Raw genomic sequence first — 22,694 nt, 5'->3', positions numbered from 1 at the left:
TATCCCAAAACCATATAAAGCAATAGCAAACTACCCAAGTGATTCAGGGGTAAACAAGGTAATGAGATAAACAATCTAGGGTGACCTATTGGGTCCCATCAAAATTAACCTATGCATGGATAAGTGATATTAAAGAACATTATTGGGTAAAAAGTGATCAAGGGCACAACTTGCCTTCAATGAGCTCCTGCTCAGCTACTTCAACCTGCTGCTCACCAGGATCCTCAGCAACGGGTTCTTCTACTCGCCACAATACAAACAAGCACAGTGCATATAGAGAAATTAACATTACACCAAACATATAAATAAAATACACAGTAATAATCTACATATTAAAATAAAAACCTAGGAACTGGAATCATAATTTTCTGAGTTATAGATTTTAAGTTATGCATTTTCAAAGGTTTTATGTGTTTAAAATAGGATTAAGTGATAAATAAATTTCTTACTGTTTTCATGACAAAACAGAGGTTCTAAGTGATAGAGAATAAAATTATAAAATTTTAGGAACTGGAATGAAGTGATTTGGAGTTAGTATGAATTTTCTATGAATTATTGAAGTTCTAGCATATATTTTTGTATTAAAAACCTATTTTCCAATTTAATTATTCCATTTTAAACAGCTCTGGACTGGGCCTTCATTTCTGAGAACCGCAGGGGCCCAGGCGCAAAAGATCCTACGACTCAGAATACTATGCAGTAGAACGGCGGGTTCTATTTCCAAAAAGTCCAGGGTCTCATAAGCAAAACGCCAGAGCGAAAGGGTATCGCTTAATATCGGCCGCCCGATCTCCTATCGACCGCTAGGATTAGATGTATCCCAAACCGAAACGGTACGCAATCATAACCGTCCGATCGACGACCGACGACGCGGATTTAAAATCCACCAACTCGCCCCGGATTCGCCCGATCGAGATCAAACGGCCCAGGTCAACCCAGCGAATTGGTACGCGCAGATCCGATCTAGACCGCACGTTTCTAATCCGACGTCCAGGCACCTTCCCCCCCCTGACCCGACAGTGCCCCGGTGATGGAGCACAGCTCCCCGCGGCGGCGGAGCTCGCCGTTGAATCCCTCCCAGCGATTCTGGGCGCTAAATCCAAATTGAAATGCGCTAAACGTTGGTAGGAACTTGGGGAATATGGGGAAGGTCTGCATACCGATGATGACGCAGAGTAGGGAACTGGCCGCGGAAAGCCAAGATCCACGGCGGCTCTGATGCACCGGCGATCAATTTCCCCGGCGTCCCGAGTCTTCCGCGCCCGAGGAGGGGGTGTGCGCGATTTCCGCCCGGCTACGAACCCGTCGAGGCCCTTCACGCCGACTGACCGCCAACCACACTGGATTTTAGGTGCGGCGGCGCGAACACCCGCACCCTCGATGGTTCTGGTGGCGGCGGCGAGTATGTGGCGGCGGTTTTAGCTCGCTAGCGAGGGGAGACAGGGAAGAGGGGAGAACAACCATGGTACCCGAGCTTTTATCCTTGCGCCATCGGTCAAGAAGGAACGCGATTTGGCCGGAATTCCAGCCGCGGCGGCGATTTCGCGTAATGGTTACAGGGGAGAAGAACGTGCCGACAAGAGGGGCCCACAAGCCAGTGAAAGGGAAGGGGAGACGAGCGCGGCACAAGGGCTGGCATGCGGGGCCCAGACGTCGGCGCCTGGAATCCAGTAGGGCCGAGAGGAGGAAGGGACGAAGTGGGCCAAAATTGGGTTCCGAGGCCCAGTTAAGACTCCTTCCCTTTTTCTTTTTTTTCTTTTTATGTTTCCATTTTCCTATTTTGTCTTATTTTGAATTCCAAATTCAAAACCTCCATTTAAGTTCGATTTTGTGGGACATTTGTACTCAGACTAATTATCAATTTGATCACACCAAGTGTGCTGAAGTTATTTAATTATGATTTTATTTGTATTATATAAAATCTTCATTTCCTTCCTCTTTTCTAAATTCTAGAGTGCAATTAGGGTTAGAACTAATTCTTTCTTTTATGTATTCTTATCATCATTACCACTGTGTACAAATGCACAAACCAATAAACACCAGCATGATGCATGTATTGTTTGAGTGTCTTTTGTTAATTATTTATTTGTTTAAATGTGATTTTCACATGAAATGATGAATATAGGTAACACACATATATGTAAGGGAAAACTCTTTCTCCTTTTACACTTTCCTACAATTTGAGTATTACAGCTCCTTTGCCGTGTGTCTCAGACACTCGGCAAAGGCTATTTTACACTCGGCAAAGGCTTTGCCGAGTGTAACACTCGGCAAAGAACGCTCGGCGAACTATACATCGGCAGCGGTCTCTTTGCCGAGTACTTTTTGTCAGGCACTCGGCAAAGAAAAGTCACCGTCACGGCGCCAAGTGATGGTGACGGATCCTTTGCCGAGTGTCTTCTTTGGCACTCGGCAAAGAGGCCAATTTTGCCGAGTGTCTGCTATCATGGCCCTCGGCAAAGACGGGTCCAGTGGGCCCCACCGCCAGTCCCTGTGCCGAGAGCTCTCGTAGGCACTCGGCAAAGGAGGACTCTTTGCCAAGTATCTAGTGGACCGGCACTCGGCAAAGAGTCCTCCAGTGGGCCCCTTTGCCAGTCCCTTTGCCGAGTGCCTTAGCAACAGCACTCGGCAAAGATGGCTTTGCCGGTTCCCAGGTTTCCTTCTTTGCCGAGTGCCATGGTCAGCACTCGGCAAAGATGGCTTTACCGGTTCCCAGGTTTCCTTCTTTGTCGAGTGCCATGGTCATAGCACTCGGCAAAGCGACCCTTTGCCGAGTGTTACACTCGGCAAAGTGACCAGGATGTCCCTTTTTTATTTGTTTTTGCTGTTCCATCCAAACAAACAAAAGATATATATCATTCACATCACATTATATATCAATCGCATCACAGAATGAACACATTTATCATCAACACCATATATATATCACAAAGTCTCACTAATATAAGTCTCACAAATATAAGTTAGGATCATCACAAAACAGATATAAGTCTAGATCATCACTAACATCACCAAGTATCTCACAAGACCAAGTCTAGCCAAACATCACCAACACTCACAAGACCAAGTCTGGATCATCAACGAGGTGGGCATCTGGACTGGTTCGGCGAAGGGCTGGACGAAGCATGAGGGTTGTTCGATGCCGCCGATTGACCCTGCACAGAGAAGAGATTGTATGTGTGAGAACATATGAATATATATCATGCAGTACTAAAATTTTGATACTCACAGGAGTAGTGAACTCAGTAGGGTCAGTTGCAGGGAACAACGGAGGTGGTGGAGCATGACCCTGTGCGGCGCAAGGCTCTGCATGTACGCGAACATCTCCGCCATCCTCTTCTCCAGCTCCTCACGTTGCCTCCTCTCATCATCTAGCTGAGTCTGTAATATTTCGCCCTAATGTTACGATAATGCAAAGAGAAGATATATAATAATCAATGAACGATAAATAGATAAGGAATAACCTGGAGTTGCTGGATACGATGCTGTGAGCTGTCCTGCCGAGGTCGTATGGCTGGGCTCGCGCTAGTGCTCCTTGCTCGCACCTGAGAGAGAGTGGGAGTGGAGGACGAGTCGATTGCCCCATCGGCAATCCAGTACCACCCATGCCTCTTGCCTCCTCCAACCCTCATGAGGACATCTCCGTCGATGTCCTCGGTCCTCGGATCGTAATCTGGCCCATGGACCTCCTTGGTCATGGCGGTGTACTCACTGAGGCGGCTGTGGATGGTGGGGTTGGTGTACGCCTCGGGCCCATCATCCGGGTTGTAGGTGACGTCGGACGTCGCCTTCCCCTTGTGGGCCATAGCATATGCCGAGAACGTGGAGCAAGGCGCGCCACCATGTGCCGCCGACTGCGAGAAAACCAACGAGATGGTTAGAAATCATGTCTAATCGAAAGTTATATACCTAAATAAAAAAGAGCGCGTACCCATGCTTCCGCGTATTTGCCCAGGCTGCGGCTGCCTTGATGGTGGGAGGGACCTTGCATCATCAAACGTCGTTCCCGGCTAGCGTTGTGCGCCTCGTCCCACTCAGCCGAGCACCATCTCTGCACCATCTGCTCCCAGCACTCAGGATGCGCGGCGCACCAATGAGGAATCATCTAAAAAATACAAGTACACGGCATATCAGAAGATAAAATTAAGCATATTTAGTACCAATAATAAAGTTTTGTATTTACCTGCAAGTACTGGTCCGGAGTCAACGACATGGTTCGGGCGTCCTTCTTGCTCACCTTCTCCCCAAGGACGGAGCCGTGGTAAGTGACGATGGCCTGGATGCGCGCCTCGTAGTGCATGTCCACGACGAGCTTCTTACAGCTCGTGGTAGCCACCACATCCGCTCTGGCCTCGTATCCAGCCTCGCATCTGAAGAAATCCTACATACAAAGACGATGTATGCATACATTATTTCAAGAATATGCAACAAATGCGACTTATTAAACAATATAGTGCGAGGAAGACTTACCCACAGCTCTTGCTTCACCCGCTCCGCCTTGTTGTTGAATTGTCTGTCGTCCCGATCTACTGCATCGGGGGCGACGGCGTAGTGGTCGAAGGTGTATGCTAGGCTCGTCACTCCGGCGTACTCGACAAGTCCAGGGAAGTGTTCCCTGCATAGAAGGCCGAGGATGCCATTGGGGTTGCGGCCGTGACCCCCTGTAGTCTCCAAAACCATCCAAGACCTGTCCAAGTGATTAAGATGAAGTTTCTATTATTCATTTGAACATATAATATGAAAAAGCAGCAACAACATCTAAAGTTACCTACCTCTCTCCATCGGGTCATATCAGCGGACGTCTGTCATGAAGTATGGGTCACTTAGGGAGACTCGCGGGACCTCGCAGGTAGATACTCCTCGAACCTGAGGAGCCAGAACCTGAGACGTCCTGCTGAGCGGCGGCGTCGTCGTCGTCGTCGTCCTGCTGCGCCGCATCGTCGTCGTCCTGCTGTGCCGCATCGACAGCGGCTTGCTGCTCCACCTGCTGTTGTACGGCGTCGTCCTGCTGCGCCTCCTCCTCCGTCCTACGGGTGCTCCTCCTCCCCCTCCCCCTCCCCCTCCCCCTCCTCGTCCTCGTCCCACCGCCCACCATCTTTGTCCAACAACCTGCAATTAAGAGTAAACAATTAAGCACAGATAAAAAATATGTATTTAGAAACATATGCAAAATAAATGAAATATAGCATTACATCGATTTAAAATAATCTTCATATGTGTCCGGGTTAGCCGGATCATAAGTGTCATCATCACTATCAACCATTTCATAGTCAACATCATCTGAAGGCGCAATTTCGTCATTGGCATTGCCTTCAAGTATTTCTAAGTCATTCTCATTTTGCACCTCATCATCCTCGTCATCAACAACCATTTCAATATCTACTTCCATTCCGATCGCTTCGGTTAAGTCTATCTCAAATTGTCCTTCGAGCCCATCTTCTTGGAAGAACTCTCCGTCATATGTGTCCGGGTCTAAGTTATAATCTTCATCGTTTGGAACAGGTAATTTAGCGTGCGGTGATACCTTATACACAACATCCCAACCCTTAAGATGTTGTTTCGTTTGGCACGCATATGGAAGATAATACACTTGTGTGGCCTGTTGGGCCACAATATAGACATCGTCTCCTGGTAAGGTGGAATCCTGTCGAATTTCGACTAGCCCAACATTAGAATGTGTCCGTCTCGTAACTTCAGGGTCAAACCAATGACATTTGAATATCACTAGAGTAAGAGGTTTGGAACCATAAAAATTGAGTTCATATATTTCTTCAATTCTTCCATAATACTCGACCTCGTCAAGCCCGGGCGTAAAGACTCCAGAACACGTGGTTTTTCGATTGGGCCGACTTTGGTCGTAGCTTGTTGTGCGAAAACGGTATCCATTGACGTCATACCCAGAAAATTTCCTGACCCTATAGGCAAAGCCATTGGCTACTTGTCTCAACTCGGCACTCATAGACGGCTCTCTTTGGCCCTGCAAGTTCAAACACGCTAGATTGTTATATTATTCGCACGTAAGAGCAACTTCAAATGACAAACTAAGCACGTACCTTACGTTTAAACCAGGAAATGAAATCGGGCAATCCATTTCCCACACCCTTTCGAAGAAGGGTATCATATTCCTGTGGAGTTGGGTCCCTTGATCGACGCCAGAATTCATGAAAAAATTGCTCCATGTATGGCGTCACCTCTTCAAGGTTGGTCAATACATATAGCATGATATGGCGCCACTCTTCATGTCTCAGGGTCTTGGTGGTCGAACCACTTGCGCTTCCGAGTTGCCCTCGAAAAATGCTGAGGTTCGATTCATCGTCGCCATCATTGTAACGAGGGGGTGGATTATGCACGCTCGGCAGTTTGTCACCATAGTAAGTTGTTGTGAAGTTTGACACCTCCTCCAGTATGTATGCCTCTGCAATGGAAGCCTCGATTTTGCATTTATTTCTACATTTCTTTCGGATAGTCTTTAGACATCTCTCGATTGGATAGCACCAATGTCCCTGCACGGGCCCCCCCATTCGTGCCTCATACGGGAGATGAATAATCAAATGTTGCATCAGATTGAAGAAGCCGGGTGGAAAGATCTTCTCCAACTTACACAGTAACACGGGTGCCATCCTTTCCAAGTCTACAATCATGGTCCGAGCTAACTCTTTTGCACAAAGCTGGCGGAAGAAATAGCTCAACTCTGCAAGCGCTAGCCAGACATGCTCAGGAACATAGCCTCGAACCATCGCCGGAAGAATTCATTCAATCCATATGTGGAAGTCATGACTCTTCATCCCTAAGACTCGCAGAGTAGATAAGTTCACCCCCCTACTAAGGTTAGCTGCATACCCATCAGGGAACATTAACATCTTGATCCACGGTAGTACTTCCTTCCTCTAGGCCCTGCTCAGGACGAAATCGGCCTTAGGCCTTCTCCATGTCTTACCACCACTAGGCGGCTTCATCTCTTGGTTTGGTCTATCACATAACTCTGCCAGATCCACTCTTGCCTTTACGTTATCCTTTGACTTATCAGGAATCTCCATAATTGTTGCCCAAAGTGCCTCGGCGACATTCTTTTCAGTGTGCATCACGTCAATGTTGTGTGGAAGGAGTAGGTCATCATAATAGGGGAGCCGAGTCAAGCCCGACTTATGTGTCCACATATGTTGCTCACCATATCCCACAAAACCACCTTCTGGGTTGGCCACGAGACCATCTATCTGTTCGTGAACTTCGGCACCAGTCATCATTGCAGGTGGGCGGTCTGTCACCACGACACCTTTCGTAAAGTTCTTGATGTCTAATCGGAATGCATGGTCAGGAGGGAGAAATTGTCGATGTTTATCGAATGCCGAATATTTGCCACCCTTCTTCAACCAAATGAACCTAAGAGCTTCCTTGCAAAGTGGGCATGGGAACTTACCGTGAACACACCAGGCGCAAAATAGCCCATACGCCGGAAAGTCATGCATGGAGTACTGGTACCAAACATGCATTTTGAAGTTTGTCTTCGTAGCTCGGTCGTACGCCCATACCCCTTCCTCCCAAGCACGGACCAATTCATCAATCAAAGGCTCCATGTACACGCCCATTTTATTCCCCGGGTGTCCAGGAATTATCAACGACACGAATATGTTCTGTCTTTGAAAGCAAACGCCATGGGGGGGAGATTGATGGGGATAACGAACACGGGCCAACATGTGTATGGGGCAGCGGTCATTCCATAGGGATTGAACCCATATGTGGCCAACGCAACACGAACATTACGAGCCTCTTTGGCTTTCTCATGGTGAATGGCATCAAAGTGGGTCCATGCTTCACCCTCAGATGCGTGAACCATCTTGTCAGGATTGTATCGTTTGCCTTTTTTGTGCCATGTCATCTGTTTCGCGGATTCCTCTGTCATGTATAGACGCTGGATCCTCGGTATGAACGGAAGGTGGCGTAGGATTGTCACGGGGATGTCGAGCTGCCTCTTCTGTCCATCGCCAGAGTCTACCTCCATGAACCTAGACGATTTACACTTCGGACAGTACTTTGCCTCAGTGTGTTCTTTCCTAAATAGGACACAGCCCTTCGGACAAGCATGTATCTGCTCATACGTCATCTTGAGTGCACGAAGGAGTTTCTGTGCCTCGTACATGCTCTTTGGCAGAACGTGATCCTCCGGAAGCAGGCTGCCAATAACTGTCAACAAACCATCGAAGGCGTCTCGACTCATGCTATACTGTGACTTGAACGCCATTATACGCCCAATGGCATCCAGTTGAGAAACCTTTGTCTTGTCGTGAAGGGATTTCTGTGCCGCGTCAAACATGTCGTAGAATGCCTTTGCGGTCGCCTCTGGCTCGTCCTCCGTACGTCCTTCGGCGAACTGTGCCTCGTGATAGTCGTTCAACATGTCTGCTACCCCGGCATCAGCATCGTAATCCTCGACGTGTTGTCTCACCACCTCCTCTCTCGTGCGATGTGCTTCACCATGGAAGATCCACCGAGTATAGTCCGGCGTAAATCCATTCTTCCAAATATGTTCTACCATGGCCTTCTTTGGTTTTCTTTTCCGGTTGTCACATTTGTTGCACGGACAAGGGACTAGGCTAGCTCCTTTAGCAGCTTCGCCATATGCCCGTTCCACGAAAGCATCGGTCTTCCTAATCCATTCAGGGGTGACATCATTACGTCGAACGCGGCCCGTATACATCCACTCACGGTCCTCCATCCTCTAACGTATATAACCGAGTATAGTTTAATATAGAAATGTAATGCATGTACACTACGTTCCTACCTTCTAATAGGTGATGATAGGTCCTAATCCCACCCGCGGTTGCGTAGATGGAGTTAGTTTCCATGCTCTACTCCGATCCGAGATAGAATTTCGGCAGCACCTCCCCGCTGTTCTCCGGATACACGCCCTGGCAGGGAGAGTGTACTGTCCGGAGAACAACAGGGAGGTGACGCCGAAACTCTATCTCGGACCAGAGTAGAGCATGAAACTAACATCATCTACGCAACCGCGGGCTGTCCAAAAAACGTCGACAATTCGAAACTGATACATTTGTAGATATGCAAAGATCTGCATATCTACACCGTATCTCTTTCGAACGGGAGACGCCTAACTAGGTTACGTGATCTACGACCATGATGTGGAAATAAAGGTTATACCTAGGGTGGCGGTGGAGTCAGGCTAGTGGGGCTGTGGCGGGTCGGTGCAGTGGTGACGCGAGGCAGACCCGCAGCGGCTAGGAAGACCTCTGCAAAAAAATAAACAAGTCTGTCAACAAAAAAATTCGGCAGCACCTCCCCTGCACGGGGAGGTTTCCAAAACCTGCAAATAAAAGTAACAGCACGATGGCTGACATTCACACGTATACCAGGAGCACATAAAAGCTTTGATAATACCATTGAAGGCGACAAAGCATTTATGGGCATATGTTTTGAGCACATAAAAGATTTGATAATACAAGAACATATATACTAACGAAAGAACATATGTTTATACCAGCGTGGAGGTGCGGCGGCGTCGGGGCCGAGGTCGAGGGCGGCCGTGGGCCGCGGCGGCGTGGGGGCGTGGCGGCGTGGGGACGCGTGCGCGGGCGCGGCGGCGTGCGCGGCGGCGTGCCCGGCGGCGAGCGAGCGGCGCGGCGTCGTAACAGAGAGAGTGAGTGGAGAGAAAGGAGAGAAAGGAAGAACGCGCGAGAGCCGTTTATTTGCTTTCTTTGCCGAGTGCCCGTGATCTGGCACTCGACAAAGCTTTTTTAAAAATATTAAAATATTCTTTGTCGAGTGCCAGATCGCTGGCACTTGGCAAAGGACACTTTGCCGAGTGCCAGCTGGATGACACTCGGCAAAGAATCTTTTACAATCCTTTGCCGAGTGTCTCCCCGCTGGCAGAGTGTCATTTGTGGACACTCGGCAAATTACTTTTTTATTTTTTTATTTTCCCTACCAAATTTTTTGTGGTATGTTTCTACACTATATAGACCTACATGTACCATTTTGAGACAATTAGAACAGTATTTTCTATAGCTAGTACATTTAGTTTTTTTATTTGAATTTCTTCGAAAAACTCACATTTGAACAGCAGGTCACTCGAAACTTGGAAAACTGTGCATGCAAAAATAATATACATTCTACTTAGCACAAGTTACGACCAATTTCAAGATCGGACCGGAAACTTCGAGCACCATGCTAACTCAACATGGCCGTGAACTTGCCACACAGCTGTTTAAAAAATTTATAAAACACAAACAAACTTAGAAAATCATGAAACTTGTCCACATGTCATGATATCATATGTAGAGTCTGTGATAAAAAATTTAGAATGTTTGGAGAAAGTTGTGAGACATTATGTGTAGAAACCTAAGAGAACCACACATGAAATCATAGAGTTTCAATGTGGATCTCTTAGGTTTGTACACATAGTGCGTTACAGCTTTCTCGAAACTTTTTCAAATTTATATCACAGCCTCTACATATGATATCATGACACGTGGATATGTTTCATGATTTTCTGACTTTGTTTCTGTTTTATACAATTTTTAAACACCTGGATGGCAAGTTTACGGTCATGTTGAGTGAGCATGGTGCTCGAAGTTTCCGGTCCGCTCCTGAAATCGGTCGTAACTTGTGCTAAGTAGCATGGATATCATTTTTGCATGCACGGTTTTCCAAGTTTCGAGTGACCTGCAGTTCAAATCTGAATTTTCCAAAGAAATTCAAATAAACAAACTAAATGTACTAGCTATAGAAAACACTGTTATAATTGTCCCAAAATGGTACATGTAGGTCTACATAGTGTAGGAACATACCACAAAAAGTTTGGTGACCAAAATAAAAAAAATAAAAATATGCTTTGCCGAGTGTCTACATAGGACACTCGGCAAAGACTCTCTTTGCCGAGTGCCAGATATTTGACACTCGACAAAGACTGACGGCCGTCAGTTGTAGACGGCGCTAACGGCCCTTTGCCGAGAGCCATATTTGCCGAGTGCTTGATGCTCGGCAAAGCAGTCTTTGCCGAGTGCTTGGCTGTGCCGAATGTCCTGCACTCGGTAAATAAGCTATTTACCGAGCGCAGGACTTTGCCGAGTGCGGCGCTCGGCAAACTCGGCTTTGCCGAGTGCCCGATAAAAAGCACTCGGCAAAGCCGCCGGCACTCGGCAAAGAGCCGAATTCTGGTAGTGAATCGAGATCATGTGCTATAATCGAGGGTAGGCCTATATTAAGATTAGTGGGTGCGGATGTACTTACATAAAAACAAAAAATAATCACGACTCTTTTTCTTTACCGCAATTGTAATTTTTAGTAAAAAACTAATTTCTTACAACATGAGTGCATCTACTCGAATTTGCTCAACAATGTTTTAGTCCGCCCCGTCCACCCCACGCATCTTGTCATCGACCGGTGAGTTATTAGCTAATTGGTATTTAGTGGTTAGTTAGTAATAGTGGTTAGTGGTGTATTATCTTAGTGTTTAGTTAGTGGTTAGTTAGTATTAATTTAGTTTAGTACGTAGTATTGCATCGTCTTAGTGTTTTATATTTAGTTAGTAGTTTAGTATTACTTTACTACTTATCTAGCACATGTTTTGTAGTATATAGTTAGATAGATATTTAGTTGTTAGTGTATATAGTTAGCTAACTATTTAGTTGTTAGTATATTTATATGGAATGAGTATGTCAGCCATCGTGCTTTTGTTTCTTTGGAGGTTATAGAAACCTCACCGTATAGGGGAGGTGCTGCCGATTTTTTACTGACAATACTATTTTTTGGTACATAGGTGTCGGACTCGACCTTCGCCACCATGAGTTTGACTCATCCTCGATCTCTGGTATACCTTGTTTTCAAACATTATTCGTAGATTATGTATTTTTGTTTGTTGTGGTCATTTATATAATTATTAGTTAGGAAGTAGCTATTACTTATTTATTACTTAGTAATTATTTAGGCATTAGTATTTAGTCATTAGTAAGTAGCTAGGCATTACTGAGTGTTGGGGACTTGTTCTTAAATGCTATGAGTTAAGAACAAGGCAACACAAAATGTTAATGGTTAAAGTTCTTCGTCCTTCGGAGCATTATCTCCCTTAGGATATAATGATCTTCAGACGAAGGTTATGAAGAACGTACCTTCATCATTGCAGTATATATATATTAATAAAAGAAGAAGCATATGAAACATGAGAGATAACATGAATAATCATATGACATCATTAATATATCTTTATTATATCATCATTAATGAACATGAACAATATTGAATTACATTTGTATCTTTGGCTTGACAGAAGGCAAAAGTCCAAGTGTGACGCACGAGTGAATACAAGTCAGCGTGAACAGTACGAGAGTACTATTCACCTATTTATAGGCACGGGACGCAGTCCGGTCAAAATTACATTTATGTCCTTGATGACTAGTTACAATCATGACATAAATTATCATGGACTGATCGGTCTTTTCCTCTTTAACTCGGTGCAGCCCTTCGTCTCAAGGCATGTCACTATGTCGAAGCTCCTTGGATCGTAGCTTCGGCGTGTACCTTCGCGCTGTATTTGCTTATATGCCAATCTTTCGAAGGTGTTTTTGCTTAGAGGATCTTCGGCGACGAAGCAGGCCCCCAATAGTAGTCCCTTCGCGGTGCTAGATCGTTTTTCGTAACGAGCTTGATCCGTGAAAAATCTACAAGGCTTCGGAATGCCGAAGGTCCGAAAAACACCTTCCCTGAGCTCGTTGCCGAGAGACGATTAAAATATTTCGAGCGCGAGGTGGGCCACCACGCAGCGAGTATGAACGATCTGGTGATTCACTTCCCAAGCGCCGAGTGGTCCACCATTCAGCGGGTGCGGGTGACTGTTCAGCGGGTGCGGGCGACTTGGCGATTCGCCTTCCCACCTGCAGTACTATATAAACAGACGGGTAGGTGTGAAGTTACCACAACATTCATTGCCATTGCACTGTTGTGCTGTTGAAAAATTTAACCATAGCCAAAGCTTGTTCATTGCATTCTCGAGCGAACCATCATTTTGAATTAGCTTTGTCAAAAGAGAGAGCTTCGTCGAAAACTGTAAAAAACATCAGCTTCGTAAAAACCACAAAAGTTCCATCAGATGGCCAGAGTACGCTCGACTGCGAGGGTGACTCGTGAAGGAGAGGAGACTGAGGCTATCGAGACAGCCCCGATTTCCGAAGTCATGAGATAATCGGGCTTAGTTGTGATAGAGAGAAACGTTGACGAAGGTACTTCTGGTGCCGAAGCTGAGCAGGCTGATATTGAAAAAGAAAATGCTGATGATGAAGAAGAAGATTATAGCGTTTTGATCCCATCAAAACCCAGCCACCTGGATTTTGAGAAATCCACTGTGTTTGAAACCGACGTGCCCATGATGATGAAACTGGGCTACTTCGGAGAAGCTGAAAGAAAGCTTATTCGTTTTGCCAGAGAAGAAACTACTCCAACGTCGAAGGATGATGAAGTAGTAGTTTTCAAAAGCTTTTTCAGAGCAGGATTGCGGTTTCCGCTGATTGAGATGATTGGAGAAGTTTTGGATAATTATGAAATCTATCTTCATCAGCTGACCTCTAATGCTATCGTTAGGCTCAGCGTCTTCATCTGGGCCCTTCGAAGCCAAGGGATGGACCCAAATGCCGAAGCATTTTGCCGAGTGCACGAGTTGCACTATCAAACGAAGGCTAGAGCAGACGGGCTGCATGAAAATTTTGGCTGCTATAACTTCGCGTATCGCAAAGATACGAAGGCTCCGGTCCTCAGCTATCGTACCAAGTGGCCAACTGGCTGGAAGAGCAAATGGTTTTATATCAAGGCCGACGAAAAGAAAAGGGGAAGCTGATGACGATGGTCATGAACCCGCTAGCTTTGAGCTTCGGAATAACCAGACCTTTGTGCAACATGACGGCAAGGTCAGCATGCCAACTGTCTGTAGCAGAATTCAGGGTGGTGGCCGAACAGATCAGCACTAGAGATCTAGTTCAAGAATACTTGGCTAACAGGACGTCTCCTACGTTAAGTGAATTTAGCATGCCGAAGCTAAAGGGAACGAAGAAAACACTTGAGCTTGTGCGATTGCCCTATCACTTTAAGTTTGAGAAGTAGTTCAAGGGGCCTTGTCAAGTGTGGCTAGAAATGATTGAGACAATGTGCAATGAAATTTTGGGAAATTACACCAAAAAAGAAGATCAATTAATGACTACAGCCTTTGACACTCGACCAAAACGAAGGTTGAACCGAGTAATGGACGCTTTATATTTTGAATACCCCGATTATGAGCGACTCAGCAAGGGTGCCGAAGGGACAAAGAGAAGAAGGGTTGTCAGTGTTCTGAGTAGGAAGGCTGCTAGAATGGTGAAAGAGGACGAAAAAACTCTGAAGAAGAGAAAATCCAGTCTCGAGCCGAAGGCGATGACTTCGAAGAAGAGAAAAGCTGCAACTCCGGAGCCGAAGGTGGCTGAGATGGAAGAGGAGACTCCTTCAATGCCTTCTGCTGCCGAAGTAGAGAAAATTTTAAAGGTAATGACTGAATCCTTACCTATCAAGCTGCTAAGTCCTCTGGGGCCGCAACTGACGAAGCTTTTACAGAAGAAGGACGAGCCTTCGGCAGCAAAAAAGGCGGATAGGCCTAAAAACGAAGAATTATCATTGTTATGCAAGACATTGAGGAAACGCCACCGCCGGCCTCAGCATCAAAGATGACACCAGCTGCCGAAGCAGATACTTCTGCAGAAGTTGTAGCCGTCGAAGCTACCAATCTGGAGAGTATGTTATCTGTTATTGATAAAGTACTCTTGGATATGGCCGCAGAGGAGACTGCTGTGGCTACAGAAGAAGTCATGGCCGCAGTGCCTGAGAAAGGGAAAGAAATTGCCAAAGACACTTCGGAAGAAAAAGGCTTCAACTTTCAGAATCTAGTTGGTCAAGAATTATCCAAGGCCGAGAAGGAGGAGCTGCAGGAGTATACTGCATCCTGTGGCTACCAGCCAGGAGCCATGCTCTTTGGTGGAATTAATGAAGAAGCCTTAGGATGTAGTCGAGACCGAACTGGGGTGAAGATTATCAGCACTCTGTCGAAGAGTGTTGGTTTTTCGAAGCTTGAAGCTGACATTAGCAGTTACCGGCGACAACATATTGTTGGCAACTTATTCTATTCCAATTTTAAGGTAAAGCTTTTTCCCTCATCTTTTTAATTTTTGTGATGAAGCAAAGAATTTCTGATGAAGACTATTTTGCACAGAGTATGCTACTAAGCAAAGCACTGAGGATGCAACAAGATCTTGAGGATAAAAAAATGAGATTATAATCAAGGGCCTAGAAAAGAAAATCAAAGATCATGAAGCTTCCCTAGAGAAAGAGGACTTACTTCTTCAGACAATGGAGGGTTCATTGGCAGAAGCCCAAACCGAAGTTGCTAGATTAAATGATGAACTCCTTCGTAAATCAGAAAGCTTCGAACAAGAAAGGAAGAATTTTGATGCGAGGCTTGAAGCTGAAGTTGAGAAAAGTTCAAATCTGCAAAAATCTTTAAAAGAGCTTCAGAATATATGCTTGAACTTCGGTAACCGCTACGTGCAACGGCTAAGACAGGTCTTTAACTCAGTGGGAGCCAGCTCTGAAAAATTGGAGCCTTCGGTTGAAGACTTGTCAAGCACCTTCGAGCATATTGAAAGCAAAGTTGAGGCGCTTGACGAAGTAATAGCTGGGCATGGCGACTTCTGTGCCCTGCTGGCTTCTCGCGGCACAGCTCTAGCTTTTATGAAGGCTGGTTGTACGCACGGAAAGATAGTAAATAGATCGAACTTCAGTCTATCTCCAGCGGACCTAGCTGATATCCCCAGCCTAGCCCGAAGTATTGGGAATAGGTTTATAACACAAACTTGAACGAAGGGTGGGCGGAACTTAGCTGGTGACGAGGCACAAAGTCATCTTAAGCCGGTATAAAACTTGTACCTGTTGCTTACCTTCTCTTGTAATTACTTTTTACCTTATACTGTTTTGTTGTGTACAGGATGACGATGCCGAAGGTCAATAATCCAAAGCTTAACGAAGATTGATGAAGCTGTTGCACAAAGCTTTTAGAGACATTTGAATTATCTTTGTAAAAGATATTGTAATTGAGGAATCAAATGTTACTCTGTAAATTTGTGCATACCTTGTAATATATTTTTACCTTTCCATACGTGTGTGAATTGCTTTGATGTGGACGAAACTTGTATCTTTTGAGGCGAAGGCGAAAAACACCTTCCCTTCTTTTCGTACACAATGAAGCGTATCTTTGCTTCTTTATGGTCATCGAAGCATTGTCATCAAAGCCAAAGTATCTGTTTGTACTTTATGTTATGATGATGATGATCCTACGAATGTCTACATGAATGTGTATGAATGCAATGAATGATGTAATGTAATGTGCAAATGAATGTCCAAATACACGCGCACGAAGCTACACCCAGACTCTGCATCCCCTTAGGAACGTCTTTTGAGTCTTAAGCTCTGCATCCCCTTAGGAACGTCTTTTGAGCTTCTTCACCTTTTATTTCGGTGGTATAAGTTCTGCATCCCCTTAGGAACGTCTTTTGAACTTCTTCACCTTCTATTTCGGCGGTATAAGTTCTGCATCCCCTTAGGAACGACTTTTGAACTTCTTCGCCTTATATTTCGGCAGTATTGGCTCTGCATTCCCTTAGGAACGACTTTTGAGCAGAAAACTTATGTTGCGCTCCCTTAGGAACGACTTTTTGTAGCTTCGTCATGCTCTGCATCTCCTTGGGGATGTCTTTTGAGCTTCTCCCTATTTTTCTTTTTGCACTCGATGGTGCGTGCTCAGATTTACATATTACATCTTTTGGGGGATTTGGCCCTCATGGGGCTAAATAACAATGAAAAATTACAAGCTATGGCCCCATTAAAAACCTTTCTCCCCTCTTGAAAGGAAAAGGGTACCATAGAAAAAATGAAAAAATATCACATCAATATTACACATAGTATCGCCGAAGCTCATCCGCATTCCAAGATCTGGGTATGTCGTTGCCGTCCATATCCTTCAATCTGTAAGAACCGGTCCTTGACGAAGATACCACCAGAAAAGGTCCTTCCCACTTCAGTTGCAACTTGCCTACTGTGTCTGGATTGGCTACTCTCCGAAGCACCAAATGCCCTGGCTTGATACTTTTCAATCGAACTTTTCTGTCACGCCATTTTATTGTTTCGGCTTGATATTTATTGATGTTCTCTACAGCCTGAAGTCTGGTCCCCTCTATAGTATCTTTTGTTATGTGATAATCAGCTTCGTCTTCTGTCGAAGCTACTGTTCTTATTGATCCTGCTTTAGCTTCTTCTGGAGTTATAGCTTCGTCACCAAATAATAGTTTGAAAGGTGTACATCCTGTTGATCTTGACGTTGTTGTATTGTGGCTCCACACCACTTTAATCAACTCATCTGGCCACTTTCCTCTGGGCTGATTGAAGATTAGCTTCATTATTCCTGTCATTATAATGTCATTTGCTCTTTCTACCAGCCCATTTGACTCCAGATGCCTAACTGATGCAAAATGGATCTTCGTACCAATCTGGTCACATAACTCTTTGAATGTTTCGGCATCAAACTGTGTTCCATTGTCCACAGTTATGGCCTTCGACACGCCGAAGCGACAAACAATATTCTGCTAGAAGAATTTTTGGACTGTGGTCGAAGTTATTGTAGCCAAAGGCTTTGCTTCAATCCACTTAGAAAAATATTATACAGCCACCACAACATACTTCAAATTACCTTATGCCGGTGGAAGTGGACCTAACAAATCCAGGCCCCATCTTTGTAATGGCCAAGTAGGCTGTATTAGCTGCGTGAGAGACGAAGGTTGCTTCTGATCTCTTGCACATTTTTGGCAATTTTTGCATTTTTGAACTAGCTCTGCTACATCCGAAGCTGCATTCGGCCAATAAAATCCTTGTCTAAACACTTTTCCCAGCAAGGGCCTAGACCCAATATGAGATCCACATAGACCTGCATGTATCTCCTTCATTAATTCTATACCTTTGGTTCTGGATAAACACTTAAGGAGTGGAGAACAAACTCCATGTTTATATAATTCCCCTTCTATTATCACATATGGTCTTGTCCTTGCTTCCATTCTCTTATTATAAGCTTCGTTATCTGAAAGACAATTACCTTGGAGGAAAGATATAATTTCCGTCCTCCAATCTTCACTTTGCACAGGGGATATTGCAAGCACTGCTCTCTCCATAAGTTCAACCGAAGGTGCTTTTATTGTCTTAAAAAATACTTACGAAGGTAGAGGGAGCCCCTGTGCCGCTGATTTGGCTAACAAATCTGCATGCTCATTTTCTCCTCTTGGAATGTTCTTGACAGAAAAACCTTCGAAAGAAGCTTCCAACCTTCGAACTGTATCCAGATATTTTTCAAGCTCTGGGTCTCTTGCATTGCTACTTTTGTCTACATGGCCAGAAATGACTTGAGAATCAGTTTTAAGGATTGCCCTTCTTATTCCCATTGCCTTTAACTTCCGAAGTCCCAATAGAAGGGCTTCGTATTCAGCAATGTTATTTGTATAGCTAAAATCCAGCTTTGCTGCATAACATGTTCTGACTTTGGAAGACTACTAGAACAGCAGCCGCTCCTGTGCCGAAGGTTCCCCAAGAAACATCACAGAAGACCATCCAGGCTTCGGTATCTTTTGCTGTTTCTTCTCCTTGAGTCCCTGGCGTCCAATCAACAATGAAGTTTGCTAAAGCCTGAGACTGAATTGAGGATCTATGAACATAATCAATAGAAAATTCATTGAGCTCGGTAGCCCATTTTCCAATCCTTCTAGTAGCTTCTCTATTTCTCATTATGTCCTTCAGAGGTTGTGACGAAGGAATAATTATATGATATGCTTGAAAGTAATGCCGAAGCTTCCTAGAAGCCATCAACACAGCATATAGCACCTTTTCCAATTCTGTATAATTTTTCTTGGATAAGCTTAGAACTTCGGAGACAAAGTATATTGGTGCTTGTTTTTTTGACCTGGCCATCTTGCTTCTCTTGCACAAGCGCTGCACTGACTGCAGAGTGCGAAGCTGCCACATATAAGAGCAATGGAGCCCCTGGCGAAGGTGGAGTTAGTGTTGTCAGATCGATCAAGTATTTCTTCAACTCTTCGAAAGCTTTTTGCTGAGCCGGACCCCATTGAAAAACTTCGGCCGACTTCAGTATTTCAAAGAATGGCAGATTTCTTTCTGCTGATCTGGATATGAATCTGTTTAATGATGCCAGTCTTCCTGCCAGCTGTTGGGCCCCCTTCTTTGTATTTGGTGGCTCCATCCGAAGGATAGCTTCGATCTTATTTGGATTGGCTTCGATTCCCTTTGTTGATACCAAGCAACCAAGGAACTTGCCCTTCTTCACTCCAAAAACACACTTTTCTGGATTTAATTTCAAACGAGCTTGCCTGAAATTGGCAAATGTCTCTTGCAAATCAACAATGTGATTTTCTTGCTTCGTGCTTTTCACTATGATATCATCAACATAGGTCAGTACATTCCTGCCTATTTGAGAATGAAGGACCTTGGCTGTCATTCTGCTTAAACTTCCTCCAGCATTCTTGAGCCCCTCACGTATCCGAAGATAGCAATAGGTACCACTAGGGGTTATAAAGCTAGTCTTCGGCTCGTCTTCCTTCTTCATCCAAATTTGATGATAGCCTGAGTAACAATCCAATAGACTCATGAGCTTTGAAGAAGCTGCTGCATCTACAAGGGAGTCTATTCTTGGTAATGGAAATTCGTCCTTTGGACAAGCCTTGTTAAGATCTGTGAAATCAATGCACATTCTCCATTTACCATTGGCCTTCTTCACCATAACAGTGTTGGCTAGCCACTCTGGGCATTTCACCTCTCTGATGACACCGACACTAAGAAGTCTCTTCACTTCGTTCCGAGCACCTTCAGCTTTGTCTTCAGACATCTTTCAAAGCCTTTGTTTTCTTGGCCTGAAAGATGGATCCACATTGAGTGAATGTTCAATAACATCTCTGTTGACACCACAGAGATCATTGACTGACCAAGCAAAGACATCTTTGTTGTTGAATAAAAATCTTAGCAAAGTCTTCTCTTGCTCATCAGATAACTGAAACCCCAGCAGTGCCCTTTGTTCTGCTATATCTTCACATAGAAGCATAGGCTTCGGCTGATCCACCGAAGCGGCCTTCTCTCTTTTGTATTTATACTGTTGACAGGCTTTAGCTCCATCTATGCTATGGATTGCCTTTGAATCTGTCCAGTTCCCTTCAGCCCTTCTAGCAGCTTCTTGACTCCCATGGACAGCAATGGGCCCTTGTTCCGAAGGTATCTTCATGCATAAATATGCTGGATGAAGTATTGCTTCGAAGGCATTAAGTGTCCCTCGACCAATGATTGCATTATAGGGGTACTCCATGTCGATAATGTCAAAGACAACCTGTTCAGTCCTTGTGTTGTAGACGTAGTCGAAGGTAACTGACATTGTGATTTTACCAAGTGCGACAATAAGCCTTCCTCCGAAGCCACAGAGAGGGTGTGTAGCATCATGAATCTTGTCCTCTGACTCTTGCATCTGTCTGAAGGCCTTAGCAAATATGATATCCGCTGCACTGCCTATGTCAACCAGAGCATTATGAACCAGAAATCCCTTGATGACATAAGATATGACCATAGCATCATTGTGAGGGTAATCTTTGAGCTGAAGGTCCTCCTGGGAGAAGGGGATTGAAATGTGGGACCACTTGGACTTGATGAAGGGTCCTTGCACTCCAACATTCTGCACTCTTCTCTGTGCTTCCTTCTTCTGCTTCTTGTTGGCTGGTTCTGCACTTGAACCACCCGTGATTGGGAGCACCAGCTTCGTAGCCGAAGGTGCTACAACTTGGTTGCTGAACGAAGCCATGAGCTCAATTGTGGAAGTGAGTTCACCGGAGGTGGGCGCTAATGTTGGGGACTTGTTCTCAAATGCTATGAGTTAAGAACAAGGCAACACAAAATGTTAATGGCTAAAGTCCTTCGTCCTTCAGAGCATTATCTCCCTTAGGATATAATGATCTTTAGACGAAGGTTATGAAGGACGTACCTTCATCATTGCAGTATATATATATATTAATGAAAGAAGAAGCATATGAAACATGAGAGATAACATGAATAATCATATGACATCATTAATATATCTTTATTATATCACCATGAATGAACATGAACAATATTGAATTACATTTGAACCTTCGGCTTGACAGAAGGCAAAAGTCCAAGCGTGACGCACGAGTGAATACAAGTCAGCGTGAATAGTACAAGGGTACTGTTCACCTATTTATATGCACGGGACGCAGCCCGGTCAAAATTATATTTATGTCCTTGATGACTAGTTACAATCATGACATAAATTATCATGGACTGATCGGTCTTTTCCTCTTTAAGTCGGTGCAGCCCTTTGTCTCAAGGCATGTCACTATGCCGAAGCTCCCTGGATCGTAGCTTCGGCGTGTACCTTCGCGTTGTATTTACTTATATGCCGATCTTTCGAAGGTGTTTCTGCTTAGAGGACCTTCGGCGACGAAGCAGGCCCCCAACACTGAGTTAGTAATCCATGTTTGCAATAGATGAACACCCTAGTGACACTATACCTAGAGATGGCCAAACGGGCCACCGGCCCGGGCCCGGTGAAGCCCGACCCGTTTTGGGCTCGGCCCGCCAGGCACGGTTAGAAATACGGGTCGGGCCATTTAAACTCGCGGGCTCGTTTCCTTGTCCGAGCCCGGCCCACAGCGGGCCTAAACGGACCAGCCCGACCCGGTAAGCACGGAAAAAGCGGGGGCCGAAAAACGGGCTAAGTGGTCGTTAAGCACAGTTTAGTGCAAAAAAGTGGACTTGGCGGGCTTAGAGGTAAACGAGCCGTGCCGGGCCAGCCCACCGTGCTTAGTATCCTTTCCGGGCCCAACCTTCTTATTTGTGCCGGGCCGGCCCGGGTCCGCATAGAACCGGGCCGTGCCGGGCTCGGATCGGGCCCAAACAGCGGGCTTCGTGCCGGACTCACGGGCCTCGTGCTTATTGGCCATCTATAACTATACCATGGATGAAGCGTGGAGGAAGATGTTCATGAGAATGCTAGTTTTTATGGTATGAAGAAGGTGACTATGATGTTAGATGAAATACCCTCTTTTGGCCAAATTTTCTCTCGATCTTGTGAGGAGATTAGTTACAATTTAAATGACCCTAGCATATCAATTGAGGGTTTATTGTCCCATGTTGCATCTGGGACAGTTGTCTGACGATTGATCTTCATTAGCTCTGAAGATAACTGGGTGAAATATGTCAAAACTGTGAAGGCGATTGTTCCTAGGAGCAACAATCAAAACTAATAATAAAAAAAATACATCACAATATACAAAACGAATCAGTGAGACACCATACCTTGGTATACAAAGTATTCCAACTCGAATCAGTCGTTTTTGAAGAAGATTTGAATGGAGAGAAAGTTGAGAATAGAGGAGGCCGCAACTCTCGACCAACAGAACGACCGATTTATAGGACTTTCTAGCTCGGCGCCAAGATCTGTGGCACCGAGCTAGGAGGGCACGTCCCTAGCCGCCGACGCCACATCAGAGCTCGATGCTATAGCCTATGACGCCGAGTTAAGGGTCTAAATACTGAAATAAGTCATTCAAAGGTGT

The sequence above is a fragment of the Zea mays genome, chromosome 1 (assembly GCF_902167145.1).
Source record: "Zea mays cultivar B73 chromosome 1, Zm-B73-REFERENCE-NAM-5.0, whole genome shotgun sequence".
Taxonomy (NCBI): domain Eukaryota; kingdom Viridiplantae; phylum Streptophyta; class Magnoliopsida; order Poales; family Poaceae; genus Zea; species Zea mays.
This window is presented reverse-complemented; position numbering follows the sequence as displayed.